At 34.3% G+C, this 12,122-nt stretch overlaps 1 pseudogene; it reads left to right on the forward strand.

Annotated features, from left to right (window-relative positions):
- Nucleotides 1-2,675: 2,675 nt before the first annotated feature.
- LOC125852473 (nuclear pore complex protein NUP98B-like) lies at nt 2,676-7,701 on the forward strand (annotated as a pseudogene).
- The last annotated feature ends 4,421 nt before the right edge of the window (nt 7,702-12,122 follow it).

The following is a 12,122-nucleotide window of genomic DNA, read 5'->3' on the forward strand; positions in this document are numbered from 1 at the left end:
TGGAAAGGATATTATCTTAAACAACCAATAACACGCTTACGGTTTAATATTTGTGTAGTGGTTATGCAACCTTTCTTCTTCTTCTTCTCTCTCTCTCACTCTCTCTCTCTCTCTCTCTCTCTATATATATATATATATCACCATTCCGAAACAAAAGGGCTCTTCTTCTTATTTGTTTTAAAAAATAATATTAAGAATTGATTAACTCTCTAAATTTCACATGTGCAACATAAATCACAATAATTAATAATTTAAAATATTTTAAAAAGTGATGAACTATCTTAATATCACATATGCCACATATATTATTTGAAAAGCACTTTGAAAAATATTATATAAATAATTAACAATAAAAAAAAATTTAGTTGACTCTCCTAATTCTATCTATGTTGCATAAATTAAAATAAATAATAATAATAATAAGCTTGGATTTTTGTATCTAGTTTATCTTGAGTAATAATTGAGGGGGAAAACGTGTTCTTAATTAGTTATTATATATGAGAAGGATATTAGCTTAAACAGTAAGCTGGAAAGGATATTATCTTAAAAAATCAGCTACACGCTTACGGTTTAATATATGCATAGTGATTATGCAATCTTTCTTTTGCTCCTCCTCCTCATCTCTCTCTCTCTCTATATATATAAATATATAACCATTTCGAAACAAAAGGGTTGTTCTTCTTCTTTGTTTTAAAAAATAGATTAAAAACTGATTAACTCTCTAAATTTCACATGTGCAACATAAATCACAATAATTATCAATTTAAAATATTTAAATAAATATATTTTAAAAAATTGATGAACTATCTAAATGTCACATGTGCCACGTATATTTTTTGAAAAGTACTTTGAAAAATATTATATAAATAATTAACTATAAAAAATATTTAAAATTTTAGTTGGCTCTCCTAATTTTATCTATGTTGCATGAATTAAAATTAAAAAAAACATGGATTTTTGTGTATAGTTTATTTTAAGTAATAATTGAGGGAAAAACGTGATTTTTAATTAGTTATTATATATGAAAATAATATTAGCTTAAACAGTAAGCAGGAAAGGATATTATCTTAAATAACAATCAACACGCTTACAGTTTAATATCTGCGTAGTGATTATGCAACCTTTCTTCTCCTCCTCTCTCTCTCTCTATATATATATCACCATTCCAAAACAAAATGGCTCTTCTTCTTCTTTGTTTAAAAATATATATTAAAAATTGATTAACTCTCTAAATTTCACATATGCAACATAAATCACAATAATTAATAATTTAAAATATTTAAACAAATATATTTAAAAAATTGATGCACTATCTAAATATCACATGTGCCACATATATTATTTGAAAAGTATTATATAAATAATTAACAATAAAAAATATTTAAATATTTAGTTGACTATCCTAATTCTATCTTTGTTGCATAAAATAAAATAATAAGTCTGAATTTTTGTATCTAGTTTATTTTAAGTAATATTTGAGGATTAAAAAACAGTTTTTTAATCCGTTACTATATATAAGAAGGATATTAGCTTAAACAATAAGCCTAAAGCATATTCGTTTAAACAGCAAGCTAAACACGGTTAAGAAAGATTATGCAACCTTTCTTCTTCTTCTCTCTATATATATACCGCCATTCCAAAACATTGACAATCAAAAGGTTCTTCTTCTTTGTTTTGTCTGTCTGTCGTCGATATTCACGGCTACAAGTGAGTAAAATTTCATTCTTTAGGGCTTTTGATGCATTGTCTCCTGTGCTTATGAGTTTTTGTAAATTTTCTTTCATTACTTGCATGGTGGTTCCTGTTACTTGATAGTTTACGTGGTCAGTCCAATCTCCATATTCTCGTACATTGTTCTTGAGAACACAATTTCTCCACTTTCTTGCATTCTTGATTCCAGAAAACTGAATCTGGGAATGTTGCTCTCTTCTTCTTCCTTTTTCTTGGTAACCTTTTCTTTGTGATTAGTTCTTGTTAGTTGATATATTTTTTATGCCGTTTAATTTCCCCTTATCCAAATCCATTATATATCTGTTTCTATATATTGTAATCCCAAGAGAACATTCTTGGTATTAATTAGTACACATAGTCTACTAGGTGGATACATTACTACATAAACATATGAATCAATTAAGTTGAAATCAGGTTCAACTATCGATGTAGCGCGGATCCAAGAAAAGTGGCATGACGTAGATTAACACTACTATAAGAAAAGAAAAGGAAAAAAGATTGAGACCTGGAAGTGGTTCTTGATAACAAGAATTTGTTTTCATATACTCTAACAACGTATTTTTCAACTTTCTTGCATATTTTTCAAAGATTAATTAAAACTTAATTTTGTTTCTAGCTTGATTTTGGTACATTCCTATGTCTCAGAAGAAAGACCACATAGGCTATTGCATGGGAAAGAGGGAATGACCTACACACACTCTTTGAATATGTTTTTCCCAATGATTTCTTTGCCAAATGAGATTAATTATAGCATTCTTTCTCGCCTGTGGTCCAGGTGAGGATTGGAATTAATAGATGCTACACTTAATACTGCCAATTTCATGAAAGGAGAAATATCATATTTACTTTTCTAGAGAAGCAAGGCGGCTTTGGAATTGGTCGAAAAGCTAAATCTGCTGCTTGTGGAAGTAGCTATGCATCTTGAGTTGTACTCTTCTTAAAAAATGTTAGTAATAACTGCAGTACATCAGTGGGATTTCTTATGGTGGGTAGTGTTATTGCTTACAATTTCTAGAACCGATCTTGTGCCAGGTATTCATGCTTGTAGTTATCTTTAATTAGTGATTAGAAAATCAATTCAATCTGCTTTCCGAACTGCAGGGCCATTAGACTTTAATGCAGCAACAAATGCTACATCTGGTCAAACACAAACCGTATATATGGGCTCGTCCACTTTTCCTACATTTGGAAAGAAATATGACTTTATTAGTGTGGCCAATGAACCTCTAGTGTGGTCCAGGGATGTCAATGTCTCAGATTCCTCCATACTTGGATATCCAAGAGCTCCTGCATTTGTTGTTTCAAGCAACTCACACTTTGGCACCCCTAGACTTGATTCATACTCCTTTGGCCAACCAGCAGTATCCATGTCAGGGTGCAAAGGTTAACTTTATTGTCCATTTTCTCATGTATTGGAGCAGATTAATCAATGTTTCGAGGGAGAATTTTGCTCTGTAATCTGTATGCTCTATATTGATCTGAAATCCTTGTCGAGCTTTTACTAAATACCACTAGCTACTATTTATCACTACATCATATTTTTTGATATCTTAAGTGTTCAATCTTGATCAAATTTGCAAACCAGGAAAAGAAAGTACACACCACCTTTTCTTAAGAACTCTGGTTTTGGAAAGTCAGCATTTGGCATTAATCAGAAAGGAAGTAGAATAACATCATCTATTGCAATTCTAGAGAACGATATCACAGGACCTGGTAGTGGAAAAATTCAATCCATTTGTGGAATACAATGCAGACTTATAAAGATAAAAGCCAGGAGGAGTTGAGGTTCTAGCACTACCAGTTAGGTGATAAAAGTATCCTTAATTTGTTCTCTTCTGTAATCTATATGTTCTATATTCATCTGAAATCCTTGTCGAGCTTTTTTTAAATACTACTAAGTACTATTTGTTCCTACTTCATATTTTTAGATATCTTAAGTGTTCAATCTTGATCAAATTTGCAAACTAGGAAAAGAAAGTACAATACCCTTTGCTCAAGAGCTCTGGTTTTGGAAAGTCCGCATTTAGTATTAGTTTGAAAGGAAGTAGAACAACATCATACATTGCAACTCTAGAGATAGATTGCACAAGACCCGGAGGTGGAGAAATTCAATCCATTTGTGGAATGCAGACTTATCAAGAAAAAAGCCAGGAGGAGTTGAGGTTTGAGGACTACCAGTTAGGTAATAAAGGTGTCCTTAACTTGTTATCTTATCTGTAGATAACAAAGAAATCTACCTTGCATTCAATTAACACTTTTTATACTTCATGGTGGGTGAATTTGCAGGTCAGAAATGTTAGTCTTCATTTAGTGTTTCCAACACACAGGGAGTGTCATCGACAACACTAGGCCTTTCAAATCACTAGTATTTAACCAATCAACTGTTGATCAACCTTTTTATTCCCATTTTAAGTACATTTGCAGTGGAAAGAACAGGGCTTGACACAAAAAAATGAAAAATTCTACAGCAACTGCATCTACCCATTTCCGAAGTCACAGCTGTTCATTTTCCATATATTTCCCCCAACACATCATTAATAAACTCTTGTGCACTGGAAGTAGAGTTGAATCTAGTGCCTCAGATGTTTCTCCTTTCTCCATGGATCCATTCAAGGCCGTTTTCACCTTTAAAACCAACTTCGAGTTCTTCCACTACATCCACCTTTTCTCTATTAAGGAATCCATGGGCTTTATCAACATCTGCCACTCTATCACATAACAATCTCCACTGTCTCCATGTTCAGTGTCACCTTCCACGTATACTTAGTTAACAAAACTATCAGGCCACTCCTGTTTTGTCAAAAGAACTTTTCTCCCTCTCCTGTTTTAACTATAGGAGGCCATCCACAATTGACATTATGTTTCAAGCACTCCACTTGCTGCTAGTTAAAATACTTCTAAGTGTTTCTGATCGTATGTGCAGTTAGATCTCATTTATACCTCTCTGCCATTGACTTTCTGTCATATATAAATAATATAAAACACACCTTATGGTCTATAAAATCGGTGAAGCACTTCTACTGTGGTGTTGTACATCTAAGCTATTGCTACTCTTGCAGCCTTTGTTCTTTGGTCCTCTGCAGCCAGAAATGACTCCTAAAGTTGGAGCAACACTTCCAACAACCAACGCTTCTCACCCATCAACAGGTACTTCGTGCAGTTTGCCTTGCTCTTTTGAGGTTGATAGTATGTTGGATTGTAATCCGTGTAACTAATCCTCCTAGCACCCGTTTTTTCAGAAGGGTCTAGTTGCTCAGAAATTGGACAAGGAGGTGGTCAGCCAAGTATCAATGACCAACAGCGAGTATCAAACTTAACCATTTATTGTTTTACTTACTGCGTGAGTTATAAAATTCCTAATTTTGACTTCTAGACTTTCCTGACATTCTGTTTATTTCCACTGCCTAAGTTATTACTCCACAGCCACGTTTTAACCTGATCGTTTTATTCTTCTTCTGGTTACTAATTTACAGATATGTGTCTCAAGATCCTACTAAGACGTTCTTGAACAATGATCTATTGGCCTTTTCCATTCAGCATTGCATTGTACATTATGCTTATGTACTTGGGAAAGAAATATGATGCCTGTTGGATGCAGTGTACATATGGAGAAGTGAGAACCTTGTGAGATGATGTCTGTTGGGTGGGCTTTGTAACGTTGGTACCTTTGTCTTTGGTGCCTAGATTGTTATTTTTTTAATTGTCTCTGGCCTTTTTCTTTTTAAAACATTTTCTTGCTATATGTATCAGCATCCTTGGCATACTCGTATTGGTAACCTTAACATCTTTGACACTCAGTACTTTGGTATTTGTGATGATTATATCCATGTGCTTTTGCTTTGTTTATCACTTTTGTCTTCGAGTGCAACAAACTGTGTCTTGACTCCTCTTGTTTCTCTTGAGATAACATATGGCTTAACGTTCTTTTTGTTCTTTCTTTTGGGGCATGCTTTTGTAGGGTGCATGGCAGCTTTGGATGCTGAAAATTACTTGCAAGAAATCGGTGCCCAAGAGGGGTCTGTCTCTTCTTTTTCTTGCCTCTGTGATCCTTTATTTGTACTTTCTCATGCACCAGCTATACCTTAACATATTTGCAGGTCTTACTTTCCGAGAATCATGGAAGTGAATCCATCACCAATTATGCCTCCTGCTTTTCCTAGAATCATGGAAGTGAATCCATGACCAATTACGCCTCCTGCTGAAACACAACCTTCAGTCCAAATCTCGGTAGAGCACCTGAATTTGGCAACATCCATCCAGTATGGAATTTCTAGTTTACCTGTAAGTTCACATTTCTGAACAACTAAGCATAATTAATGTTGCTGCTGGATGTGTTCATTGGTCTTAAACCAAGTATCATACTCACTAGAAGTTACATGATGTTTTGGATGCCTCATTACTAGTGCTATAAATGTTATGCACCTTGAAAGACAGTTTTTGGTTTTATTGCATCAAGTAGGTTTAGTCTAATTAATTTCAGTATTTCTTCAATAAGATGTAAACATCAATATAGCTGTCCAAGTTCCAAATAAACTCTCCAAAGTATCAGACATGATAATGTTTTTATAGCTGCACTTTTATTGTTAAACTCATACTGTTTATGTTTAACGTGAAAACAGAAGTTGTAGGCTATAATGAAAATTTCTACTGTTGTTGGTTGCAGGTTTCTAACAACCCTACTACGATCAGACGAAAATCCTTGTTGATAATTCGACATTCATCTCTAAGTCAGCATATGTTGCCACCGAAATACAAACCTACAAGTGATATACCAAAGGTGAAAAGTTGGATTTTATGTGAGACTTGTTTAGTAGTTTGTGGCATGCTTTGGTTGATGGACTAAATTTTAAGATAAACACATATCATATGCAAAGATTGCAAGTACGGGTATCCTTTTGGTGATATAATACAGCACAAAGTCCATATTTTCCTCTAATCCAAGTAAAACAGTGGAAAATTTAACAGGACTATAAAATTTGTTTATGTAGTTCTCTTTTTCATGGATGAAGAAAACACTTCTGGTGTACTAAGGACAGAAGTCATCATCATTCCAAGGGACTGGGAAATTTTCTAAAATTTTCCCTTATACCAACACTGTTGAAGTTTGAGGTGGGAATTCACTCAGGGTTCGAGGTGGGAATATTCCCTTCTACCACACGGTTCAATTTTTTGGTTTATTTTATCAAACAGGGATCAGGAATTTCATTTTTTTGGTAACTAAAAACTGTGGAACCTAGATTTTGCAAAATCAAAACCAGCAGCGAATATGAATTACCAGAAACTGAATTGTTTTGGATCACTGGTCTTGTATTTGGATGCAGGAACCTGTAACAGGTGTTCCGACATTCCATGAGAGGTGTTCATCTTCTCTGCTAACAACAACAACAAACCCAATGTAGTACCATAAGCAGGGCTCTGGGATAGAGTGTTCACAGACCCCTACCTTGTGGAGGTAGAAAGACTATTTCCGAAAGATCCTCAGCTCGAGTAACGCACATCAAAGTAGTCAAAAGTTCTGTCTTTTCTACTATTGTTAGATAATTGTACCAGCTAAAAACATCTAAAGAACAATGGAACACTAGAGTTCAGGAAGATAAGGGTAGGATAAATCTCAAAGGTGTCGAAAATAACTAATTTGGCCTTTACTAGCATTCCTAAAATTTATTTAAAAGTGCTTTCAGATTGCGGCTTTCTAGTTATGTTGAGAAGTCTATAGGAAGCTTACCTGAGATTTGGTGTTCTGTTAACCACATTGCCTTTTACACAGAGGAACAAGAAGAAATTGTGTGGAGAGTATTTTCAAAGTATTTCCAAATAGAATAAGTTGGTATTTTATCTTGACCTATAGGTTATTGGCATCTTAATGTATATATTTCTATGTGTCTATTTATTGTAACAGGATAATTGTTATTGCACTTTCTGACATATTGTGACTTGATCACATGTATGGATTTAGCAAAGAAGTTGTTGAATGCCATGTTATGTCTTTTGATGAAATATCTATAGACATCTCTTCTTAGTTCTATGGGGAAATTTCCCTGTCACGAGAATAAAATGGCTAAAAAATGTATTGCCTGAGTCACTGGGCTACTAAAAGATATCAGATGGAGACCAAAATTCTGGGGGGCGCTAGTATTTAACCAAATAGGGGAGGGGGTGAGGGAGTGGTTGGGCTATAGAAGAAGAGGTGAGGGAAGCGGTGGTTAGTTGTCTGGGGGACAAGGCTCCGAGTCCTGATGGATTCTCTTTTGCTTTTTTCCAACAATGTTGGAGGATAGTCAAATGTGAGCTGTTGGTGACCGATGCAGAATTCAGGGGAGTTCGAGAAAAGTCTTAATGCATCCTTTGTTACTATTGTGCCAAAGAAGGAAGGTGTGACAAGTATAAAGGACTATAGACATTATTAGTCCGGTAGGAAGCATTTACAAGATTTTATTTAAGGTGCTTTCAAATAAATTAAAAAGGTTCTGGATGAGACGGTCTCCAGTTCTCAGAACGGTTTTATGGAAGGAAGACAGATATTGGATGCTGCTTTTGTGACTAATGAAGTGGTGAACTCTAGAAAGAAAAGGTATGTGGGGTATTTTATGCAATTTGGATCTTAAGAAAGCTTATAATCATGTGAAATTAGGATTTCTGGATTCTATTATGTCGATGATGGGTTTTGGGGACAAGTGGAGTAGTTGGATGACTAGATCAGGTTTTGCATTTCCACTGCCAAATTGTCATTTGCTGTTTCAAATCTTCTATCCTTGTTGAGACTTGAGATATCTTCCTGGAAAACTCATGTGTGGCAAGTGCCATTTTCTGTGTGAGAACTTCTCTCCTTGGGTGGTTAAAGTGTCACTTCTGAACTCATGTGAATTATTGGTAAAATATACATAGAGATAAATTTAAAAATATGCTATTGAAATTTCAATGCACCTACAATCTATTTTAGGTAATATGTTCCTTCTGCTCTGCCTTACTACATATTGATTAGATTCCTCTGTGCTTGTAGAGCTGATGGACACATTCTCCTCCCTCTTTTACTCTATATGCTATTCTCATTACATCTTATGAATGTGACTGCATGGAATATGTTGTTTTGGGTAACTTCTTGAACGTCAAAGATCATGCTAGAAAAATATCATGATGTGGCTACAATGTTGAGAAACATCTCAATTAACTTTTGTAACTGACCCCTTGTTTCCGTTTTGGTCTGTTGCAAAATGCTTTCCTCCGTAGTCTATCCTAAATTGAAAGTATTGTTCCTTAAATTAAAATCTGTCCAAAAGGATTTTGCTTCTTTTCTTGTTTATCACCTTTTCAAAATTACACTAAAAAAATATTGATACCGGGTAGCACCTCTGTAGAGCCTCTGCTAATACAACTCTCCTTGGTGAAAATCAAAGTCATATGGAGATTATTTTATGATTCTACCATCTCAACTTATGAGACAAAAATGAAAAATGACTTCAACACAATACTTAGGTCTGATTTCTCTATGTTTTTCAATTTTCTCATGTTTGGTTGGACAAAATTTTGGGGAAAAAATCTCTAGGAAAGTAAGTTCCTTAAAAATGTAGAAAATGACTTCCCTAGTAGAATTAGAGAAAACAAGTTCCTTGAGTGAATTCCACACTATTTTTTTTTATTTTTGAAATTGGTAAATTATGAATTCCACACTAATTGCCTAATCCCCAGCCTCCAACACCCCCCCCCCCCGCCCCGTACCTATCCCCATCCCCGTAGCATTTGCGTAGATTATATACAACTGCTTTTGGACAATGTTTTCTGCATATTTGCCGAGCATCAAAAAGTAAGTACGAAAACTACTCATTTTCTTGGAAAACATTTTCCTTTATACCAAACGTACCCAACATGATTTCAACTTTTTTCCATGCATAGCAAAATTAAGTCAATAGAATTTTAACAATAGGAATATGATTCACTGCCCTTTTTTGGGGTGGGCTGGGGGATTGGGGGGGGGGGNNNGGGGGGGAGGAGGAGAAGCTGTGCTCAAGATACCATTGTAAATTAACAGAACTTTATTGGGGATAGTAAAGGGGCAGACCCATTATCCACCGAGTTTGGAACTTCGGTATTTTTCCTGTTATAAAAAAAATTACTTAATTGAAATGTGCCTATGTCTGCATAATTCTGTTGGTGCTGGTAGGTAGATATAGAAACACCTGTCTTCAAATATGTGATATTTCTTTGATTTCAATTTTGTAGAGCTTTCTCGAAGGAGATTTATTAACCGAAACAAATTTAAGCAGATATGTAGCTTGGGTTGTCAAAAGCCGTGGTCGACGTCTAGGTCTCTACACTGTATGTCCTATTTTTGCTCCACAGCGAGCTCTTCGAGAATATAGTTTCTAGCTGGAGACCTAGAGCAATGAATATCAAGCAGTAATCTAATAAGGTACCTCAAGTAGTCATGAAATATGTAAGGATGTACCAAATCACAAAAGAGATTTAACATATACTATTACCTGACTTGCTGTGACTATAATTCATACATCAACATTAGTTTGAAATTCTCCATTTGAGTTCTAGACTGCAAAGAAGATTGTCAACGAGGAAACACTTGTATATTTGTATTTTCTTGTATATATCAAAAACAGAACAGAGGTGGCATGTCAATTCTTAGATAAAAGCCAAAGAGATGTTTGGAAGAAGAAGTTTCTTCAAATTAAGAAGTGTATTGTATCTGTAGAAATAAATAAACTGATTCTTGAATTGTGTTTTCAACAGATCAAATTGTGTCTCTACCCTGTGTGATGAGTCTATTAGGTGTTTATACTTCGGGTGCTTTCCACATTTTCTGTTTCAGTTTATTGGAATGAATGGAAACACCTCACAAACGGGATGATTTATAATGCAGCTGTTATCTTAACTAGAAGATTTCTGATTTAGTTTTCTGGCAATTAGTACAAATGAAGCTATTCATTTTGCTCATTTAGGATTTTAGGTGCTGATCTTCCAGATGGACTCAGTTGTGCAGTTTCAAGCATCAATATGTTTATACTCGAAGGATATAAATATAACCTCTTAATTACATTTTTTTTTTGATGGAGGGATAAGTTACCCAAGAGATTAAGAGGAAATGGGACAGAAGTAGATGTGTTATTTGCAACAGATGCAAAGGAAGGAAACATAGATTCAGTTACTTGACGAAAAAGAAAAGAGCAATGAAGTGGAACAAACAAAAACATGGAGGAGTTACGGATAAATTGTTGGATTTTTCCTTATGATTGTAGTCCTTGTTGACATAATGGTAAGGTTACTAAAATAGAGTAGCAGGTACCGGTGCTTTGATTTGTCCTCATATTCTTTTAAATTTGAAATACTTTTTATGATTCCTTTCTAGCACTAATTTCAAGTCTCTATGTTAGCACAATTTTTTTTTCTGTGGGGATTATCTGATTACTATTTTCTTTTATCAGGTTGAACAAGCATGGTTACCATGACTCATCGTGATAGTTGCAATCATACTAAAACTTATCATGTCAATTACTTGTACATACTTTGGATAATATTGCACTATGAATGTACATGTTAAAATAATACAGCTAAAATACTGGAATCAAATGGATAGAAAATACTTTAAGCTAAAGAGAACATCTTTTGTCACTTCAAGAAGTAATTAATTTGTAGATATGAGTAGTGATGAAAAAGACAATGGTAGATTTCTTTTGATGATAAGGTTTTAACCGTAACATGTATTTTTTGATGATAAGTTGGTTTTAGCTAGACTTTATTGCATTGAGTTTGTATAGCACATAAATGATGACTGAATGAGATGAAATGGGACAAAGTGAATTTGATATCACCTGGAGTAATGCTGTCTCAATGATCTGCAGTCTTTTATTCATGTGCTCCTAATATTTTGTCAGGTGAGATTCAGCTATTATGTTGCTTTAAATAAATAAAAGTGTACTTGCTTTAAATTGGCATAAAATTTAAATAAAAGTGTCTTTTTTGGCATAAAATTGTATCTCCCATCAATTCTACTTCCTTTTTAGAGAAATAATTAAATTTGTAGATTAAGCATCCTATGTTTAAAAAAAAAATAAGAATACGAAGGTACAACCCATAAGTAGCCTTTTTTAGTTCTATGATGCTCCGGATCCTAAGATATGCTTATCCAGTCCCATGAATAATGCCCACTGTTTCCTTTTTCAGCTATCATTACTTACATTGCTCTGCCACTGATCAAAAGAATGGTAGATTTTAATGTTTCACATTTGTTCCCACGTTCCATTTTCCTTTTCTAAGGAAGTAATATATTTCACTCTCTTCGCCCCTTTCTTTTGTTTTAGTACTTCGTGGCCTTTTAAGATGTTTTATGGTTGTGAATAGTTAATCCATTGTTTTGGTTTCTGCAAAGTTTGTTGCTAGAGTAG

Source organism: Solanum stenotomum, unplaced genomic scaffold, assembly GCF_019186545.1.
Source record: "Solanum stenotomum isolate F172 unplaced genomic scaffold, ASM1918654v1 scaffold35467, whole genome shotgun sequence".
Classification (NCBI taxonomy): domain Eukaryota; kingdom Viridiplantae; phylum Streptophyta; class Magnoliopsida; order Solanales; family Solanaceae; genus Solanum; species Solanum stenotomum.